At 46.4% G+C, this 22,616-nt stretch overlaps 1 protein-coding gene across 6 annotated transcripts in view; it reads left to right on the top strand.

Moving 5' to 3' along the window:
- The first annotated feature begins 294 nt into the window (after positions 1-294).
- Positions 295-22,616, top strand: part of Ncoa2 (nuclear receptor coactivator 2) — a 258,198-nt gene continuing 235,876 nt past the window's right edge. For 4 of the 6 annotated variants that reach the window (XM_076563719.1, XM_076563713.1, XM_076563712.1 and 1 more), the window contains exon 1: positions 295-435. The gene's annotated coding sequence lies outside the window, so the exon portion shown is untranslated. Of the gene's footprint in view, positions 436-2,002; positions 2,162-22,616 lie in introns of those variants that run through there. The other 2 variants (XM_015993554.3, XM_006974696.4) reach the window with 1 other exon arrangement.

Here is a 22,616-nt window from a genome sequence, read left to right as displayed (position 1 = left end):
CCAGCCTGGGAGATGCTGAGGACCCCGCGGCTGGGGTGGCCCCGGTGCGCCCGGGCCCACGCTCGGGGGCGCGGGACGCAAGTTTCCGCCCCGTCTTCTGCGCGGTGACAGCGCTCGCTCGGAGGCGGCGGCGGCGGCGGCCGGGAGGCGGAGGGCGGGCCAGCCCGGTGGCCGAGCCCCCTCCCCTGCTCGCGAGCTCGCGCGGTCTGTGTCTCTCTCCGCAAGTGCGGAGCCGCGGAGGAGGAGGAGGAGGAGGAGGAGAAGGAGGAGGAGGAGGAGGAGGAGGAGGGAGCTGGGGGAGGATCTCCATTGAAATAAACAACCAGGCAGCAGTTATTAACACGGGAACATGGCGGCCGCAGCCTGGGCTCCCGCGGCGGCGGCGAAGGTCAGCGCCGACGGCAGCCGGCACCTGACGGCGTGACGGCCCCACTGGTAACTGCGCCTCCCCTGGGGGCCCGCGGGCGGCGGGTTCGGGGTGGGGGTGGGTGCCGCGTCCCCACCCGGGCCGCTGCCCTTGGTGCGCGCAGCTCGGCGGAGCCGCGCGCCGGCCGGCCGGGCAGGCTGTTGTTGTGTGCGGGCACCGCTGCCCGGGCGTGCGGAGCCCGCGACGCGCATCCTCGAGGCGCGGCCGAGCCGGGGACTCGGCTCTTGGGGGAGGGTGTGTGTGTGTGTGTGTGTGTGTGTGTGGTGTGTGGGGAGGGCGGGAAGACGCGGAGTCCCCGGGAGAGAAAGGAGGCGCTCGGGCGCCGGGCGAGAGAGCTCGGGAGACGAGCCCCGGAGCGCGAGGCGGGCGGAGGCTGCAGCCCGAGGCGCCGGCCGAGAGGTGAGCACCAGGCCGGGGGAGCAGCGGTTTGCCGCGGGCCCCGGCTCGGGGCCCCCTCGGGGCTGCGCGGCGGAGCCCCGGGAGGCGGCTCCCCGGGCTGGCGGGGGGGAAGCCCGGGGCCGGCGGGCGCAGCCGCGGCCGGTGCTTTCTTCCCGGGAGGCGTGCGGCGGCGGCGGCGGCGGCTGCACGGGTGGGAGCCGCTCGGGCGAGAGAAGGCAGGACCGGGGAAGTGCCGGGGGTGTGTGTGAAGGTGACGCGGCTGGCAGGGGCGGCGGCGGCGGCGGCGGGGGCTCGGGCGTCTGCGGGACCGCGGGCCTGGGTGGCTGCGGGGCGGCAGCGCTCGGGCCGCGCAGGCCGGGCCGCGGTGGGGGCGGGGAGCCGGGGTCGGGCGGCGGCGGCGGCGCCGCGCCGGGCTCGCCCCTGACTTAACTTTCTGGGTGCGGGCATGTGTGCCGGAGGCGCGCTGGGGCCGCGGCCGGGGGCGGGAGGCGGGCCGCGGGGCCGGGAGGTTCCGGGTTGGCTCGCCAGCGCCCCCTTCTCGTCCCCCCCGTCCCCTCCTGCGGCCCCTGCAGGGGACGGGCCCTCGGGGGGCCCCCCGCGGAAAGCGGGAGGGGTGCTGGCGGCAGGCGCGCCCGGGTCACGCCCTGGACCGGGGACCCTCCTCTCCGGGCCCCCGGCGGCTCCCGGGGGAGGCGGCCGGGGTCGGCGGCGCCGCGGGCTGGAGTGCCCGCACCCCGCCCCTCGGGGGAGTCCTGGAGGCGCCGCGGCCGCGCTCGCTCGCTCGCTCGCTCGCTCGGGGGTGGCTCGGTCCCTGCTTTCCATGGTCCCTCCCTCCCCCCTCCCCCAAGTGGCTTCCGGGGCCTGCGGACCGAGGGGCGGGAATCGGGGACCCGAGCCCCCCAGTCGCCGGTGGCGGCGGCGGCGCTGGGCCTCACGCCTCCGAGAGCCTGTCACCGGCAGGGGAAACTTTCCCAAACCGGAGCCGGAGCCCGAGCACCCTCCTCCGCCACCCCGTCCTCTAATCCCACTCCCACTCCACCGCCTCCGACTCCTTCCCCTCCCACCGACCCGAATCTTGCCGTGCCTGACGGACGGGGCAGTCAGCCAATAGGCGGCGGGAGCTGACCTGCCGGGTCTCGGCAAGCCAATGGTGGGAGCCAGAGGCAGGAAGGGGGCGGGGCTTCTCCCGACCAGTGAGGGTTGAGTTGCTCGCGGGGCGGGGGAGTCATGGAGACGCCGCGAGCCGTCCACTCTGGCGCGTCCCTTGGTCGCCCGCAGCTCGGCTTGTGGAATAGTGTCACTCACGGGACCTGTGACCTGGGGAGCCCTGCCGAGGTGCGCGAAGAAGATACTGGTTTTCTCTGGTGCCGCGAGAGGCGTTGGTTTAGACGTGACAAAGTCTAAAAGCCACTTCAGGATGTGGCAGTCCCCGCGAGGCCCGGTTTTAAAATGGCATATGTTGGTAGTGGCCGTGTTCTGGACCTCGGCGCCAGGTGTACGTGCTAGCGAGCTTTGAAGGTCTGCGTTAGTTTTACTAGGCTTCTGTCCAGCGTCGGGACGATGAAATTGAAAGGGCACCCTGAGTGTGAAGGGGTAGCCCACGTCGGGTGATTATTAGAAATGCTAATGCAGCCTTGTTTGGAATGGCTTCACTGGGACCCTGTTTAATCAGACCACCAAATCCCAACGTGTTCTCCTTAAGTTTTGTGTTTGGTCTGGGTGTGACATTTTACAAAGTTTCGGTTTATGCTGTTCGGTTTTTTTTTTTTTTCTCTTGCTCCTGGGTAAACAAAATTAAGTTATCAACCAAAGCATCACTGAGACACTAAGCATGGGTATTTAAAGCCTAAAACTAGCCAAAGAATACTTGTCTGCAGGAAAAAAAAAAAAAAGGACGGCGGGGCGTGGGGTGGGGAGTAGCTTTCCAGGTTACTCCCATACAAAAGATTCTTAACAATTTTTACTTTTCTTAAGCACAGATGAATTTCACAGTGTGTGGCTACTTCTGATGTGTAAGAGGTCAAGAGCTAGCTTTGATTGTTTTAGCTGTTTGGGTCCAGTGAAGTGACTTTCTTGACTCCCTCCTGCGTTTCAGGAACGAGGGTGGGGTGGGGGATGGGGTGGGGTTCCCTGGGAAGATCCCAGGTTGCTCAGCAGGAATTGCGGTCTGTTGAAAAGACAGCAGCTGCCCGCAGTGCTCTCTCCGTGTGTGCATGCTCTCCTGTTCTTTGTTGGTGAGGTTAGCCCATCTGACAGAGACAACATTCCTTCCCCCCACTGGAATCTGTAGGATCTTTGGGAGTTCAAAGAAGGAGTCGTGGTAAACCAAGAATCCATCCAGTTTTGGAATCTGTCACCCGTGAATTTAATTTTGGGATTTAGAAAATATCTTATGGGCATGATACTTATGTTTCCATACTGGGTTCTCCAGCTTTTATTACTATTGGGTTACCAAGAAAGAATTTGAGAGAGACTGGACTGTAAGGAAACAGTAGTCTGTAATATGTGACTTTCAAATTTATAGGGTAGCTTCCCAATCCAGTGTAATTTGGAGCATTCTTGTAGAAATAAATTCCATTTTGCTGTAGCTTTTGAAGTGTTATTTTGGTGATAAATGCGTCAAGCCAGAGATAAAACAGGCATTTATTTCGACTGACAGAAGTAGGGAGTATTGTAAATTAATGTTCGGAATCCAGCAGCATCCAGACACTCCCACCGTTAGTTAATTTGGTTACAGAGGGCCACTCTGCTGCAGACCCCTTTCTCTTTCCTATTATTTTACTTCCTTCTCTTGAAAACGTTGGTAAATTCTTGGTGGCAGAGAGTAGCAAGTCCCCTAATGCCTGGCTAGGGAAAAACCTCTCAGGCATATGGAGACGTCTAGAAAAAGATGTGCATTGTCAGCGGTGATTCCATTGTGTGCTCTCATGCTGGAGCTGAGCCCTCTTCCTCCTGGGAATTTCTCTCTTAAAAGAGAGGATTTCTTTGACTTTTAGATGTCAGGGTACAGAGGCCCAGGCTTCAAGGCAGCTCAGCAGTCATTGATGTGAGTTTAATGCTTTTGGGGTACTCAATAATTTTTTAAAAAAATTAACCCTTCATTGGTTAAATATAATTTAGATGACTTTCAATGTGAGGGACCTTTTACTGGAAATATAAAAGAGGGGGTCTTGGGATTGCATAAAGGATTGATGCATCTTACTCTCCCACCCCCACCCCACCCCATAGTTGTATCGTATTAAATTTGAGTCTCTGGAACCCAGGGTCTCTGTTCAGGGTTCCATTTTTACATGTTGAAGTTAAGGACTCTGCCTTAGCTGTTGCAGATATTAGCAGTTGCTATGTGACCCATACTTTTGACAGCTTAGGTCTCTAAGAATTGTTTTTGTCCTATTGGGTACAAAAGGCATTCTTTGAAGCAGCCCTTATACTGGAGAGAAAAAGAAGAGAGAGTGGCCTTTTAAAGCTTTTTTTTTTTTTTTTTAAATATAAGGTTAACGTTCTGAAATGCACAGGTGTCTCTGATATCGTGACCATTGTGTCGCTCTGACAAAACCAGTGTTTCAGATGTTAGCTTTTTACTGTCTTCTAGTTACTAGTTTTGTTTGGTATTATTATATGCTTCACTGATTTTTAGAAAAGATTTATTTTTATTTTATGTGTATGAGGGTTTTGCCTGCATGTATGCCTGTGTACCACACGTGTGTCTGGTACTCACAGGCCGGAATCCCTTGGAACTGGAGTTAGAGATGTTTGTGAGTTGCATGTGGATGCTGGGAACAATATCCTGGTCCTCTGGAAGAGCACCCAGTGCTCTTAACTGCTGAGCCATCTCTCCAGACCTGCTATATTGATTTATTATCATTAGGATTATAATTATAATAATATTTGTTTTTTCAAGGCAGGGTTTCTCTGGGTAGTCCTGGCTGACCTGGAACTCACCCTGTAGACCAGGCTGTCCTTGAACACACAGAGATCCACCTGCCTCTGCCTTCTGAGTGCTGGGATTAAAGGCGTGCGCCACCACTACCACCACCACCACCACCTGGCTGCTGTATTGATTTTTAAATGAAGAAATAGAGGGAGTAAGGAACTGCTTACTACTTTGACATATTGGCCATCATGAACTCAGAGCAAATCAGGGACTTTCCCCCAGTGGAATGATACCTGTTTACATAGCAATAACAAAAGCCATGGAAGGGAAAAGAAAACATTTGGTTTTTCACCCTTTCCTGTCACAAACTCCTTTTCTCTCTTGTGTCCCTTCTAAATGGAAAGAGGCTCTTAGTGTTTATGCGCTTATTTCTTTTTTTGTTTTCTACTTCTTGAAGGGCTTAGGATTTACAAAGGAGGGAAGGGACACCATTGTCACACCACTCTCTAAAGCCTCTTAAAGAGTGCCATCTGGAAAAGCTGCAGCGTACAGTCCAGTGTCACAGACCCGTAATTTAGACAGCACGAGGAGAACATGCACTTCATGGGTCGTGGATGCCACTTTCAGGATAGAGGTGACAGTGGGACTTCTGTGGCTGTTTTAGAAGTCCAAATACTTTCCCTAGTTGTCGTAAAAATGATAATAGTAAGACTGGTTAGCTGGTCTCCAGGTGGAGCACAGGGATTTTGGCTCCTAGAGCGAAGAGTCTCTGTTTACCAGTTCACGTCGATCACTCACCACATTTCTGGCTTCAGTGGCTATGGCGATATAATAGGGTTTATTTTAGGACAGTGTTCATTTGGTTCCCTGGTTGGAAATTTCTAGCAAACGTAAATGAGCATAGGACCTATGGTAATGCTCCACTTAGTTGTTTTGGAGGCTTTTGGACATAGTGTCAGTAATCAGGAGGAAGCCACAAATAGGTAGATGTTGCTAACAACTACTTAAATGTACTACAAACCTTCATCTAGGTGGCAATTGACAGAAGGAAAATTGAAATTACCTGTTAATTCTGGAGGAATTTATGCCCCAAGCCAGCAAATTCTTCTCTGTTCCGGTCCTGTGTTCAGCAGAACTTTACTTTGGGTTTTGTATGTTGTCCCTTCTCCGCATTCCTTCCTGCTTTGGCCATCGTTTCGTTCATTTATTCACATAGCCATTTGATGGAGGCCTCATTGTTCTGACCCTGACCGTGTATTTGGTAGTAAAAGTTGTGAGTTAGAGAATCAGTGCCTGCAGAGGGACCAGAGACTGGGTGGTGGTCTCCTTCCTCCTCCTGTCTTTCCCTTACATCTTCCAGGTAGAGAAGGAAACATTTGCCTTAATTTCAACTTGATTTCAACGTGCATGTCAGTCTTTTCTTTTGTATGGATATATAGTTTCAAGTATATACTATCTGTCAAATTCTGCTTTGATTTGGGATTGTGTTATCTTTTTCTTGATAAAAATTTTATGTTTTATGTTTAGAATAAAAAAGTTGTGGGCTTGGGGGATCCCTCAGCCATAATGTGTTTACACTGCAAGCTTGAAGACCTGAGTGGATTTCTAGTACCCATGTGAAGTAAGTCTGGTGTCGTTACATCTGTCATCTTCGTGCTTGGGAACAGAGGCAGGGCAGATCCCTAGAGGTCACTAGCCAGCCAGTCTAGTCACCTGGGCTTTGGGGTCAGGGAGAAACCCTGTCTAAAAAAAAAAAAAAATGAGATTGGAGAAGAAAGTGGAAGGCACCCAATGTTGAGCTCTGGCCTTCACATGCACACAGATGTATGCACACATAAATACATATGCTCCCATACCACCTCCAGGTTGTTTCAATATTCCCTTGATGGGACCACAATGCCTGTAGTTAGAGCAAAGCAGGGGTGGTGCCATTCACCTCCTAGGCTTTTTGATGAGTGTTTCCTTCTTTTGATTCTGGCCACAAGCACATAAATAGATGTTGCTATCCTTGTGTTCCAGGAGGTTGGAGTTCAAGAGGGATTAATCTGTTAAGGGGGAGTCTGACGATGGCTTCCCAGTAGGAACCTAGGATACAGCAAATGTCCATAGGACTCTCCTCTAGTTGTGGTCCATAATATGAAGAAATGGATATGAATAGTGGAAGTTCTGCAGATGCTGCCAGCAGGTATCTCTGTGACCTTGGACAGAGAGGTCATGACCTGTAAGTCATGTCCAACCTATGCCTCAGCTAGTCTCAAAATTTTAAGATCCTCTAGTCTTTTAAATGTCAAGAAGTAGGAAAAGGAATGAAGTAAAATGATGGCGTTTACTAAACGTTTGCTGAAATGGCTCTGGAGTGAGGGGCCTGTGTTGATGCATTCGCTTTCTAACTTAGGTGCTGGGAAGCAGTTGTTCACTTTGTAGCGTCCCTCTCTTGCTGCTCAAGAAGGAAATGGATACACAGCTGTCCAGTACTTCCAGGGTCACACAGTCAAGCTATTGAAGTGTATTGGAACCCAGGCAGCTCTGCTTCGGGCCTACTTAGCTGGGGTTTCCTATTGGCTGCAAGGCTCACACTCAGAGCTTTGTCAAGACAACACCAATCCATCTATTTTGTAAAAGCATATTCTTGTCTGTTCTCTCGATGGAAAACTCGTGTGCAGGGGATAGGTAGAAAATGGATTGAGGGAACACTTCCAGGGATATAGGTTTAGAAAAGATAAGGGGTTGACCTAGATATTTGCTTTCTTATTTCTTCAAAATAGATAGTGTTGTATCTTTAACTGTGTGATGACTTTTGGTGAGTGTTGTGTTCTCCATGTAGCACCGATGACTGTGTTGAGATACCATAGACCCAAAAGAAGGCTGCTAATATATTCAGTCATCTGACTTCTGCTATGCTATTTGTGGAATTCTTCTGTCTGCTCAATTGTTTGCAGGGAGCAGGCGCGCTCTCAGGAAACTCTCCTGTGCTCTGCCAGGATCTGCATGCACTGCTTGTAATGCTCCAGCTGCCAGGACCCAGGGCCTGTTGTCAGAGGGCAACACGATGCATGGGATTTTCTGGTAGTCGCTTATGTCCATAGGAAATGCTGCCCCTGACCTCCAAAGGCTTCACTTGGAGTGTGAGTTCTAGACTTGCTGCTGCTCACGGCCCTCTGCCCACTGCAGGCCGCAGCTGAGTGAGGGTGGGTTCTCCAGCAGGCTCCATCTTGCTTATATAATCTGCTCACGGGGCATCATGAACGGACGTCCTCTGCCTTTGTGTCACAGCTGCTTTTGTAAGAACATTTGATACTTATCCCCAAATTTCTAATTCCCTTGTTAATATGCTTAAAGTCATTTTGAAAATGTAAGTTAGAATATTGAATTGTGCCAGGCGTGGTGGTGCATGCCTTTAATCCCAACATTAGGGAGGTAAAGGCAGGGGATCTCTGATTTTGAGACCAGCCTAGTCTATGTAGTGAGTTCCAGGATAGCCAGGGCTGTGTAGAGAGATGCTGTGTCAAAAACCAACCAAACAACAACAATAACTATGTATGTGTGCATTAAATTGTGGTCTGAGGATGTTGTGTAGTGCTGGACTGCTTGCCTAGCATTCTGGGTCCAAGCTCAGGAACACCACCTGCCAGTGTAATGGCGTCTTTCAGGGATCCTTCAGCTTACTTACTCATTTCTAGGCCATCTTTAGAGTCTGTCCAAATGGAGAATTTAGATAGTTATGTGAGTAATAGTTTTTAAAAGTACTTTTATTTTGTGTGTATGAGTGTTTGCCTGCGTGTTTGTCCATGCACCATGTACATGTCTGGTGCCCACAGAAGCCAGAAGAATGCATTGGATCCCCTAGGACTGGAGCTATAGATGGTTATGAACCACTATGTAGGTGCTGGGAATCGAACCCAGGGAATTCTGAAAGAGCAGCCAGTGCTTTTAACCACTGAACCATCTTTTTGGCCTAAGGAACAAAATTTTAATATATTAAGATATGTGTTTGTGGTATTATTCTCTACTGTTGTATTTTATTCGTATATATTTTATGGTGTTGTGCATCAAACCTAGGCCTCCAGTGTGCTAAGCCCTAGATCCATATTACAAGTACAAGCTTAACATGTATATAAATAGTTAGAATTCTTCATAACTGTATCATTCATTTAACACACAATCGCTTTTGAGTAGTTATTGTTGGGATGTGAGAAGGAAATTGTTCCACATGTACTCATTAGGTTCCTGAGGAAGGAATGGAGAAGTTCACTAAAATTCAGAATGGGAATTTCTGCAGATTTAACAGTCCTGAGGTTGCTGTCTTGGCCTGGGTATTAATGGAGGCACAGGGACTTGCCTGCTCTAGAGGATTCTTCTGCCTGTCCCTGCTGCCTGTGTTGCAGGGGGGCTGTGTGTAGAGGAGGAGGCTGAGTGAGGCGCCCACCAGTCGCTGGTCACTCCCTTGTGGTGGAAGTGGGATGGCGGGAACAGCCTGCTTCCCACTGTGTCCACTGGGGTGGGCTCTGTGTACTTTCTCCCTTTTGTCTTTTTCCCTGGGCTCTTCCCTCTCCCCAAGTCAAATTGGAGCCATGGAGACAGAAGCTGGGCAGGGGTAAAGAAAATGCAGAGTGACGGGGGAAGTCTGTTACTGTTCCAAAGAGTTTCATGTGAATGACATGGCAGGTAGTGTCCCTTTTTAGTGGGTAGGTCTAACCTGTTCACAGCACTTAGGTCTGACCTGTTCACAGCACTTAGGTCTGACCTGTTCACAGCACTTAGGTCTGACCTGTTCACAGCACTTAGGTCTGACCTGTTCACAGCACTTAGTGAGGCAGCTGGCTCTCTGCTAAGAATATGATGTTTAAAACCTTTTGGCCCAACCACAGCGGTTACTAACTGATTGGTTAGAGATCAGTTGGGTGTTGGCCAGCATCGTGCCAGCAGTGGGGCGCTGAGTGTGTTGTTTAGTGTGTTGTTATAGTCCACACCTGTATGTGTTTTTCTGCTTTAAGGATATTATTGCAAACTCCACAATGTTAGGTGACCCAAATGGTTCACATGTTGATTGAAAATACTGAAGTGAATTAAGATTGCTCAAAACTGTATCCAAATGTTTAAGAATGCTTGCCTCAGTTTTTTTTTTCCCAGTATAATGGCACACGCCTTTAATCAGTGCATTCAGAAGGCACAGCCAGTTTGATCTCTGTGAGTTCAAGGCCAGCCTGGCTTACATAGTATGTTTCCAGGCTAGCCAAGGCTTCAAAAATGAGACCCCGTCTAAAATAAAGACATAGATACGTGGGAAAGAATTCAGAGAAAGAGAAATAATGCTTGCTTGTGAGGGCTGACAGTGTAGCTCAGTGGGTAGTGCTGGCCTAGCATGCACAAGGCCCTGTTTTCAATGCCCTGCAGCCAGTGGACCAAGTGTTCTGGCACACACCTGTGAGACGAGCACTCAGGAGCTGGAGTCGGTGTGTGTTTGGGGGATGGTCAAGTGTTCAAGGTTATCCTCAGCTACACAGGGAGTTTAAGGTTAGTCAGGGCTGTGTGACTCTCCCGTCCACTCCTTCCTTTCCCAGAGGGAAAGAATTATTTTCTGTAATTCCATTTTGAGCCTTGTTTTAATCAGTGTATGTTCTTACTGCTGTCTTAAGGTGTATTACTGTCTTGATTCCGTAAGGCTGTTCCATTCAAGGGTGATGGAGAAATTCCCTGGAAATGTTCGTTTTTGTAGGCACCACCATCAGAATCTTTGCAAAGTAAACAGGTGGTACAAAGACTAGAAGAAGGTAGTGAAGGAAGTGGTGGAAGTCTCGGAAAGCTTGGTGCTATACCGTGTACCTTTATCATAAGCAAGTGGCACATGTAATTATGAATTGAAGCAGAATGGAAGACTGAGATATTAGATGTGATGCAAGAAAATAACAGTAGTCACTGTGGACTGAAAATATGTAGTGACGGGTAAGCCCTCCCCTCAGAAACCCAGCATTGTGCTTGGACATTGAAGTAGATTGACAGCAGAACTGGAGCTGGAGCTCTCCAGCGTTGAGCAGGAAGCTCCTGGGCGTGGGCACAGCTGGGCTGGCCGGACCCTGATCCTTCCAGATCATGACCCCACCACTGAGAGGCCTCCTGCTGTGTGTGAGGGAGCTACCGGAGGATGCAGTGGGGAGCGAGGGGAGAGGAGAGCTGACCCTTGGTCCATGGGAGATGGGGACAGTTCCCTGATGGTCACTTGACCGATGGTCACTTGATAGCGCCCTCACAGCCTAGCAGCTTTCTGCATCTGGATCTCCCTCCAGGAGCCGACCTGGGCTACTCTCCTCATTCTGATGTGCTAGCACATGGAAACACCAGTGTAAAGAGGGGATGTACAATAACCAAGGCAGAGGAAAGCAAGAATAGTGTGTCCATCTCCTTGCATCTTAAGAGATTTTAAAGGATGTATTAGTACTTCACTAAGTTATCAAAAGTACTGGTGAGTGGTGGTGTTGCTAGTCAAAGGGAAGAATGAACTGCAAGTACATGACTGATGAGAGGAGAGCACAGAGGAGCAGAGCCAGACAATTTCAATATGGTCCTTGAAAGACCATGAACTCAGTCTTTGGTTCATCTGGTAAGACAGTTTGTCCATTGTGTCCTGTAAATATACCTAAAGTGTGCATGTCTGAATGATTCAAGAACTTATATTGCTTTCTCATTGGTTCAGAACACATGTGTGTATGTGTGTGTGCATGCACACATATGCCATGTGTACACATATGTGCTATACACATACTCTGTACATATACCCATATGCTACACATGTGCACACACTGTATGTATATGCACGCTACACGTATGCATATGGTCTTAGTTAGGGTTTCTATTGCTGTGAAGAGGCGCCATGACCACGGCAACCCTTATAAAAGAAAACATTTAATTGAGGTGGTGGATTACAGTTTCAGACATTCAGTCCGTTATTATCATGATGGGGAGCATGGCAGCACTCAGGCAGACACGGTGCTGGAGGAGGAGCTGCTACATGTTGATATGTGAAGTAGACTCTCTCCCGAGGCCTCCCTCAAAGCCTGCCTCCACATCAACACACCTCCAACAAGGCCATACCTCCTAATAGTGCCACTTCCTTTGGGGTCATTTTTTTTTTTAACTACTGTGCATATATATGTGTGTGTGCTTTTACTCTAGACTGTGTAGAACAGCTGAGCAGCAGAAAGACTCTATTTTTGACTGACACTTAAATCCCCTTCTCTGCTGCAAGTCATTAATAGATTGATCTTCCCACGATATTCTTTTCCTAATAATGTAATTTCCCACTCATTATAGAACGTTATCTCCAAACACTTACCTTTGAGTCTTTCTATTTCTGCTGTGTGCAGTAACCTTTGTTCCTAGGAGTGTGTTCTTCCTGTGAGCACATGTTGTGGTGTAACCTCATGTTCTCTTGATCTGCCTAGAGAAAGTAGATGAGCTATTCTACAATTTAGGAAGCATGCCTTTGACATAAAGATTATTTTAGGAATTCCTATTGCTAATCTTAACACTGAAATAATGAACCTGAACAAAAGGAGGAGTCCAAAAATATTCCAAAGTCATTACTAAGTTGCTTAATGAACCAATTATAGATTTAAATTGTCCTACAGGAACGGAAGCAAACCCACTGTGTTCGCCTCAGAAACAATTAAAACATTTTTGCTTTGTCACTCTGATAAAGCCTGACTTTCTTTATGCCAGGATTTATTGGATTTTCCTTTGCAGAGTATTTGACACTCCAGAGACAAGAGGGATTAATAATCTCAGTTTCTAGTGGAGAGGAGAAAGAAAAGGTGCAGGGAACTGGAGGTACACAAAGATGGCATGCCAGGGGTGGTACCACTTCCGCCGAAGAAGCAATAACAAGAACGGAAGTGTCACTTGAGGGGTTAATGCCCCAAGAGATAGTGAATTTCTACAGTTATCCGAAGAGCCTAGCTCTTAGAGTCCACGCATTATATATACTGTGATAACACTTGTGGAAATACTCTGATTCTCCAAGTTTTACTTACATAAAAATGTATTTTTATTATTTTTAACTGCGTGTGAGAGCAGCTATAAGCCACCTCACTTTGTTCCTCTGGAAGAGCAGTGTGTGCTCTTGACCCTTGAACCATCTCTCCATCCCCTAAACCCCAGTTTGAGTTGTTTTTTTGTTTGTTTTGAGACAGGATCTCATTGTGTAGTCCTGGAACTCTCTCTATGTAGACTAGGCTGGCCTCATAATCACAGAAATCCTCCTGTCTCTGCCTTTCAAATGTTGGGATTAAAGGCATGTACCACCACTCCTGGCTTTAGTTCTAACCAGGATTCCTCATTTGAATTTGCAGAGTAAGTCAGAAGACTGTCTGTCATCTGTTAATTTTGGGTCATCAGCCACTGGCACATGTTAGATACAGCAGTCCAGCCCCATGGAGGAGACTTTTGGCACTTGGTGACAGTGTCACATGTCTGTCTTGTTCTTAGCTCCATAAAGTATCTCAAGAACAACTTTTAAAATAAGTTGCTCTAAAGCTTTATGTTTTCCTGAAAGGAAAAGTTCCAAACTACAAAAATTATTGGAGCAGGGGCTGTCCTCACGATTCTCTCTCTCCTCATCTTTTCATTGTGAAAAGTTACATTCAGGAAGATGGGAAGGGTAGTGAAGCGAGTCCTGTGTGAATTTTTGCACACGTAGGTCACGCATAGGTTTACTGTCCCCTCCCACTGTCTCTCCGTGCAGATAGCATCCTTCACCCAGAAAGAAAGCCTTAAACCACCCAAGGTGCTGTACTCACCCACCAGAATGGATGCCTGATCTCCTCCCTGTCAGTCCCCCCAGTCATCTTCAAATACCCCATGAAGCTTTGGGTTTCAAAGCTGAACCTAATCCAGTTCAGAATCTAACCCAGTCCACCCACTACATCTCCTTTCCTGGCTTTAATTCCTTTGACTGTCCTCCAGCACCCATAGTTTGTTTCTAAGAGTCCAAGTCAGTTGTCCCAAGTGGGTGGGCTTGTTCTGTCAGTTTTGGGATGTCTTCTCTTGCATGTTGATTGAAGTTCACCCGGAAGAGTTAGGAAGTTGTTAGATGAGGGAGTGAGTTTGATCCTGGCCCGAGAAGCACCTTTGAGACCTTACTGCTCCATGGAGTGACCCCTTGGGACGTTTCTACTGAGTCCTGCAGCCTGTTTAGGTTGGGCCTACACAAACCATACTGTGATCATAAGGAAAGACAAACAGAAGGGTCACAGCTGATTTGCTGGATGGACATTTGGCATCCACTAAATGGGAGGTATATTTTAACCTGCAGGAAGAAGGAGATTTTTGTTTCAGGCACAGACTGAAGGGGGTGAGGCTGAGGCATTCATTTTATAGTCAGTCGCCTTTGTTTCAGTACACAACGCGTGTCTCTTGCTCTTTGTTGGGGAGCAGTAACGTGTGTTTCCGCATACTTAACTGAACTCATTCTGAACATTTCTCTTTCTCTTTTTTCTTCATTTGTTGTCTCTGACTTTTCCAATCCGAAAATTCTTCCTAGTGTCTTTAGTTTCTCCTTCACCTGTCTTTTCTCGTTGCGGCTTCAGAACTGTCCGGAATGTATGGTGGGGCCCTCTTTCCCACAGCTCACTGTTGGTATGGGAGCTTCATTCTCACCTGGACAAAAGGACTGTAAAGGTGAGGGTCATTCACAGGGATGTAATACAGCAACCAGTGCTACCTGCTTGTTCCCACCTATCCAATCTGGTGTAGAAATAGTAGTTATCCATAGGTACCATTGTTTACTTTTAGTCAGGGTATTTAATGCTTAAGCAACAGCACAAATCTGTGTATGAATAACTGCTTATATCACAGAAGTCCCAGCTTGTGACATCAGTAGTTTGTGCGCCAATAACCACAAACAAATTACACTTGATTGTCAATGCAATTTCGCCTGATTTCATATACAGGCAATGAACTCTTCCCATTTCTGATGACATGGGAAACAGTAAGTCTGCTTTTAATGTAAGGCTACAAACTTCAGTATAGGAAATGTGAGTCAGAAAGACACTAGCACCCAAGAAAGCAAGAGATAGCCTAAGGATATCAAGAACCCCAGAGAAAAACTTAGTTTGAATATAAGATCAGAAAAAATCCCAAATGCTCAAACCAAGATTCTATCTTCTGATTCAGTGTTGTATTGTTGGAGGCTGGGCATTCCTTGACTAATGGCTTTGAGTTAGGCCTGTACCATTTTCAAGGGCACTCCCACTCGAGATAAGAAATGCTACCCAGGAATAAGGGGAGTCATTTTTTTTTATTATATTAATAGTTACTATTTAAATTGGTAAAGAATGTACTTAGGAGACCAGAGGTATCAAGAAAGGAAAGAAGTATGAGAATGATGACCAGACTCCATACTTAACAGAGCAAGGTAATTTTATAAGACATTAGTCTCAAATGACAAGTAACAAAGATATTCACTTTTTAATTTATTTTGTAGGACTTTCCAGAAGTGTCTTATTGGCATATTGCAGGATAATCTAGTTGTACTTGTCATTTTGTATTGTGATATATACAAATATATTTAAATATACCCCCGTCCCCATAATACCAGGGGTTAAACCTGTGTCTTGGACATGCTAGGCAAGCACTCTACTGACTACATCCCAGCTAGAGTGTGAGCCCTTTGAAAATGGACTTTTGTGTATGTGTATTTTAAATAACAATTACCCTTTTCTAATTTTCTACATCTTATCTGCTGTGGATTTGGATTCCAGATAACAAGGTTAGTTTTGTTTATTCAGCAAAAATTTAATGAGTGCCTTTTATATGCCAGGCACAGTAATACAGAGTAAAAGGAAAAGAAATGGCCCTGTCATGGAAGCTTTTACAGTTTAGGAAAAGGAAGAGATTTAATGACTGTGCAGCAAATGCGTTAGAATGGAGAATAGCATCCGAGGACTTACGAATACTTGTAACAAACAGTACGGTTTGTTCAATGTAGGGACTGGAAAGACTAGGCCTTAGTTTTGAATTGAGCTGCAGACACCCCTTGCCAGGAAGACTTCCTGGGTGGCATCAGCATATAGAAAGATGCATTCTAAAGAGTGCCATTGCATAAGGTGTAGATGGGAACGTGACTGTGTGTTCCGGGCTCTCATTTGATGAGCACTTTTATTAAGAACAACATGAGAACTGGAGGCTTTCCCATACAAGCACCTTTTTGTGTTTATCTTGCTGTGTCAAGATAAACTTGAAACTTGTGTCATCGTGGGAGTAAGAATTAGAAAGGTAAGATGGACATGACTTCCGGGTGCCATGGCAGCTGGATCTCAGCTAGGAAGCTTCCGAGCCAGGCCTGGTGCAGGTCCGTGGTAAAATCTAATCTGGGGTTCTAGGCTAGACTCCCAGAGCACATCCTCCCCACAGCCTTGGCAGCTGGGATTAACAAACAGTTGTCTTAAGGAAGCTGTGTTTCTCTTTGTAACAGCCTCAGGAGTTGTGTAGAGTCACTTATTCCTGTGCTGTGAGCCTCCTGAGATGGAGTCCAGTGGGGGCAGCATAGACTGCAGGGGAGACTGGAAGCTGTGGTCATCTCGGGAGCTGTGTCTAGACAGGCTAGTAGTGGACAACTGAAATATTTCTACAGAGGGTATTGTTTGAGATACAGGTGATCAGTAGGAGACCAAGCAGACATTTTTTAGTTCACAAAGGCTGGAGTCTTGATGCTACTCCATCCGCAGGGTACAGTAAGAGAAGAACTTTTTGATAAATGTTCATTGTCCCTCCCCCCTTTCCTAGGGAATTTGTTTTAAAAGGAAGTTTGATAATGACTAAGTATATATTGTGCTCACTAATCATTTAATAATGGTTAAGAATATTTTGCTTCTGGTCAGATGGTGGTATACACCTTTAATCTCAGCGCTCTGGATGCAGAGGCAGGCAGATCTCTGAGTTTGAGGCCAGCCTGGTCTACAGAGTGAATTCCAGGACAGCCAGGGCTACACTGAGAAACCCTGTCTCAAAAACACAAACAAAAAACCAAATCCAAACCAAAACAAAAAGAATATTTTGTTTCTGGCTAGACTTGTTCCTTTGGGCAAGTGTTTTAATGTTTCCGAGTCCCAGTTTCCTTGGTCTTTTTGAGACAGGGCTTGCTATGCTTTGGATGGCCTGGTACTCATTAGCCCGGGGTTGGCCTCCAGCTCCTGGACATGCTCCTGCCTTAGTTTCTCAGTTTGAGGATTAAAGGAATGTATAACCCCACCTGCTTCCAAATCCTTTTTTGTTGACTGGTGCTAATAGTTGTTAAGATCAATTTTATTATTAATGAATTGTAATGAATTAGAAATCTGGTTTTAAAATAAATCTGTTCCAGATTCCTAGTTTATCACAAAGGAGAATTGAAACATTAGTCTTTCTAAGACTTACTTTTTAAATTCTTTAAAAAAATCAAGACAAGTATGTTTTGTTTTACAGCTTAGGGATATATCTTGCACAACTCTGCGTTGTTTGTTGAGACAAGGTCTTGCTATGTCTGTCCTGGAACTTAGATCCCGCATTAGCCTCCCGAGTACTGGGATTACAGGCGTATAGAGCACTGTTCCATTGTGTGGAACTCTTGATTGACTCTAACCAGAACTCTGTCCAGATCAGTAGCCCTGAAAGCCACTCAGGTGTTGAGTAATAATTAACCAGATACCGCTGAAAGCCCGGTGGTTTTACTGGGGAGATGCTACAAGCCTGGGTGACACATTGTCTCTGTTCCAAGAACTAGCAAATGTTAGAGTGCATTAGTTATCTACTTTGCCTATCAAAGGTCTTATTTGTAGAGATGTAGAGAAAATATGGGTGGGTCTAGAACTGTGCTGTTAAAGGAGACTCAAGTGGCCCTTGGTAGATGTGGTGGGCTGTGATCTGTGATGAACCTTTGGCCTGAGTGCCACCAGGCATTCAGTTATAGGCAGAGCCCTGGTCTGCAGTGCATAAGGATGCGAGGCCCTGGGTTTGGTTCCCAGCACAGAGCCTGGAGTGGATACCAGTGGAGTACGGGGTAGTAGTCATTGTGAGGCTGGCCAGGGAAGACGGTACAATCCTTGAGCTCACTCTTTGTTAAGAAATCTCTCTTGCAGGCTTTGATGACACAAGCCTGTAATCCCAGTTGCTTGGGAGGGAGGCTGAGGGAGGAGGATTTCAAATTCAAAGCTAGATTACCAATTTAGTGAAACCCTGTCTCAAACTAAATAATAAGCAAGCAAACAAACAAACAGTGTAGCTCAGTGGTGTAGTATATTACTAGTACGGTCCTAGGTTCAGTCCCCAGCACTGTCGGGGCAAATGCAGTAGCAGAGGCCTAAGAAGACTCGTGTGCAGGAGTGGCTGGTATCCTGGCTCCACCACTTTCAAACTTGCCTCCGGAAAAGGCATTTAAACTGCAAGGATCAAACAAGATCTTGCCATGAGGCTTTTCTTTTAGATACTCTTAGGAGGTGATGTCATGAACGCAGAGTATAAAACCTTGCTTAGAGAATCAGAAACGTTGTGGGATATCCTTTTGGAAGATGTTAATACCGAGTTCCGGCAAAATTTGGAGTTCTTTGAATGCAGTAGTTTGTTTGCTGTGCAAGTCTGTGAGAGCAGTTTGGTGGACGCTGCCTGCTGTCTGGTGCTGTATCTGTACACGGTGACCTCGTGTCCTGATTTCTTTAAATGTGTCCTAGCATCATCATTACTTTTACTGTTATCACTGCCTGGGATCAGTATTGACACGTGTTGGAGTTCTGTCAGTCTTCACTAGGTCTTTGAGATTTTAACTTAAAGTCGATTGTTTTAATATTTTAAATGAGAATCTTCCAAAGGGCTGTCTAGGAATTCAGGCCCGAAGAGAACTACCTCATGGCCAGGTTTTAATTAGCCTTCCTTCTTTGCAGCTAAGGCAGTGTCCAGGAGTGCACAGGGTCACACTGCACTCTTCTGTTCGAGCCTGTGAGAAGCCATTTGGAATGTTCTGTGTCAACTGTTTAGAGTAAATATGCTCCCATTTTGTTAGATTAGAGGATGGCTTCTATTATCCGTTAGCATCCAGTAGGTTTAATTTTGTGCTTCTCTTATATTTTGGTTGTGAGCCTAGCCTTTAACGGCTGAGCAATCTCTCCAGCCCAATTTTGTGCTTCTCAACAGGCAGATTATTTGATGTATTGGCTGGTTATGGAATTTCTGTCCCTTTGTGTCCTGTGGTTCCATGTAGTCACTGATGCAGCTGACAGTTGTGTTTTATACAGAGATTGAGAACAGGGTGACTTAAATCAGTAAAGTATCTGACTTTTAAGGAAAAAAAGTAGTTATTTTAACTACTTGGAAGTGATAGAACGTTTAAATTATATTGAAGCTATCTGAAGAATAAAGTACCTAGAATTCACATTTCATTAACCTGGGAGATCGTCTGCTTGTTTGACATATGTAAGTGTTGGTCTTCGAAGCAGACAGTGTTATTCTCCACAGAGAGATTACACTTAGATTTGACAGAGAGAGATCTAATGGGAACTCAATGTTCAAATCACTTGGCTGGTTTGATTATAATTTAAAATAAAACTCCTTTTCTTTTGGGAAAATTAATGCATGAGACTAGATGTTACTTTTGACTAGTTCAATCTGTGACTTATTCTTCAATAATTTTCTCAGGAAAAAAAAAGGCAGCTCTTGCTAAGAATGGGGGGACTACTTCACCAACATCAGGGCCTTTTTTGGGGTTGGAAGAGATAGCCTTGTAAATAGATGCTTCAGAATTCTGTGATCACAAAGTCCTTCATCGCTGTCCTTCTGAACTGGGCTTCATCAGACAGCTTAATTAATTCTGATCATTAGCAGTTTTGGGGGAGGGATAAATTGACTATCTGAAATTTTCACTACGTAGCAAATAAAAATCTGTGTTTCACTGATGATGACATTGGATGCCTGCAGTCAGGTATATTAGCCTATGTTTACCTCGTGAATGGAATGTACTTATTTACTCAGAAGTGATGGAAAAGTTCATATGTCAGATTCCTTGGTGGGGACTCTCCAGATCTGCAGGGAAAGAGAATCAAAGTTCACAGGAACCGATGCCTTCTGTGGTTAGTGAGGTAGTAGAAGAGCATTTATGAATATCACTGAAAGAAATTTCTATGGTGATTTTGGTGTGTGCTTCTTAAAACAAACTCTTTAGAAAATGTTGGATTCCCGACAGTCATATTTAAATATGACCAATAGCTCAGGAGTGCTACTGTGCCTCAGACAGACGTTCATACGCCTCACTTCCAGCCGCACTTGTGACTTGTGAGGAATGATTGGTGAGGTGTTGCATACTCACGGAGGGAAGAGCATCACCCCGCCGCCCTGCCGTGCTTGCTTGTTGCCCCTGAAGCTTGGGGGGTTTGCTGTCATGCCTGAAGTGCGCGCATGCGCACAGTGCTTGCAGGAGCCAGGCTGTGCTTTGGATGCTGTATTGATTTAGCCTTGTAGGTAGATGCCGCATGTGAAATTCACTATCTTTTTTTTTTTCATTTTGCTTAGTTTTCCATAGTTGTTTTTAGATCTTGAGCTAGGAATATGTATTAGTGAGTCAAATGAGCTCTTAGTTGGAGCTGTGGAGACTGTAGAGGGCCATCTGTGTAGTTCGTGATGTGCCATATCAACTCACATTTGAGCTTTTAGCAGGAGAGAGAAAGTTGCGAGGCATTATTAACACAGCTGATCGATCCTACAGTGAGTCAGGGCGAGAGGAGAATGGGTAAAAGACCTCCTTTCCAGCACATCTTATTAATCCAGAAGACGTGATAACAGTTCATTGAAAGGAATTAGTATGTTATCAAAGAAGCATTCATGCTCTGTCTCGGATAGATTAAAACCAAGCAGAACAAAACACTGGGGATAGGTGCATGCTCTCTTCCATCCCTGGTTCCCCTTCTAGACGTCCTGAGCACAATGCTTCCTAGGGATGGGCCTACAGCAGCACATACTCAGCCTTTTCCTTTAATCTCTGTGGACATAAAGTGTTAGATACAGTCTTCTATGTGCTTTTATGATCCTTTGTTTTAGCTAGTTGAGCTGTTGTTAGAAACATGGAAATTTCATGGTTGGAAAAGTTCCTCAGAGACAGAACGCCACTGTTGTTTCCCTGTGTCGGGTGGGCCTCTCCGGTGCTTGGGTGACACCCAGAGAGCCTTCTGAGGAAACTCCTAATGGCCTCACTCATCAATGGCTTTCTCTTGATTGCTATGGGCACTCACTTCCCAGAGCATGCTGGCCTCACAGAAGCTTTGTCTCCTTCTTTCTGTATGTAGTGGGGTATTTGTGTTGTTAATAAAACAGTAATACCTTCAGGAGAAGGAAGAGGCTTTGGAGTTAGAGGATGCTTTAAGTTTGGCAATAGGCAGAATTCTTGTATGATAATACTAGTCACATGATCGAGGCATGTGATCTTGTGAAGAAAACAAGATATTTTAACCTGCAAGAAGCCATGTGCTGGGCATGGTGGCACATGCTTTTATTCCAAGCACTCAGAGAGGCAGAGGCCAGAGTCTAGTCCACATATCGAACTCCAGGACATCCAGGACTACATAGAGAGACCCAGTCTCAAAACACCAAGGTGTATGTCGGGATGCCTGTTCACACTGCCCAGTCCTTGACCAGTTGTTGACTTAAATGAGGAATTCTGAGATTCTTGGGAAATTGTAAATCCAATCTATTATAGTCTCGGTCTATTAGTTTTGGTCTCAATGTCATGAACTTCATTATTTCAAATTCAGTTTTGCATATAAACTTGACTGACATCACAAAATGGTTTTATATTTGGTAATTGTGACATTACAACTGCATGAGTGTTAGTGTCTGTCAAGTGTTAGCATCATGCTTTAGGATTCGTTGTAACTTCTCTCATCACAGAATTGCAGTTTGAATGGGAAGTTAAAATTTAAAGTCAGTTTAAGAGACAGTTGAGCAGGATGCCTCTTGTTTCTGTAAAGCCTCCTGAAATTCTTGAGTTTCTAGTGCTGACTGAAAGTCTTTCTACAGGATTTTGTCTTGTTTTTCATTCATTTTTGTTTTGTTGTTGTTGTGTTTTGTTTGTTTTTGTTCTTAATTCTTATGGAGGCAGGAGCATGCCTGTAGCCAAGGACCCGGGGGTGAAGATAAGCAGCAGATAGGCTGGGTGAGCAGGACCTGAGGTCAGTCTCCACTCTATACCTGCTCCATGCCAGCTTGAGCTAGGAGACTAACTAGGAGCAAGCAAGCAAGCAACCCCAAACAAACAAACAAAACCAAAACAACAACAACAAAATTATTATGGAAAAGTCTTTTAGGAAGTAGGATAATAAAACAGACTTTTATAAACCTACTTATCTAGACCTTTACCGCCCCCAACTATTTTGAAGCAAATTCCAGATATCATTTCACTCTGTAGGTGTTAAGGAAGAGGCCTGCTGTGGCAGTGCTCACCTATAATCCCAGCACTCAGGAGTTCAAGGACAGCCTGGTCTACATAGTCAGTTCTAGGGTAGCCAAAGGGTACACAGTGAGACTCTGTCTCAACAAACAGAATTTTCTACAAATGGAAACTGAAGAAACTGTCTTGGTTCACAGCCCTTCACAGTGCCGTGTGCTCAGTCACAGAACGTTGTTGTTGGGTGATGTGCTGTGGGGTGCTTTCCTCCTGATGGGTGGTGCCAATGGAGCCTGTGGTGGAGGAGGCACAGACATTTAACTAGAGAATCACACGAAATTCTAGACCCTGGTGTCAGAATCCTGTCTTTGCCTAGTATGATACCTGGAACACCATAATGTAAAGGATAAAATTAGCTGAAGTGGGACTCCTGTGAAGATGGTCTGGAGAGTGATTGATGCCACTGGGACTCGGGAAAGGGAGTCGGGGTGGAGAGACAGCTCAGGAGCTAAGAGCAGCGG

This window comes from Peromyscus maniculatus, chromosome 2 (genome assembly GCF_049852395.1).
Source record: "Peromyscus maniculatus bairdii isolate BWxNUB_F1_BW_parent chromosome 2, HU_Pman_BW_mat_3.1, whole genome shotgun sequence".
Classification (NCBI taxonomy): Eukaryota; Metazoa; Chordata; class Mammalia; order Rodentia; family Cricetidae; genus Peromyscus; species Peromyscus maniculatus.
This window is presented reverse-complemented; position numbering and strand designations above follow the sequence as displayed.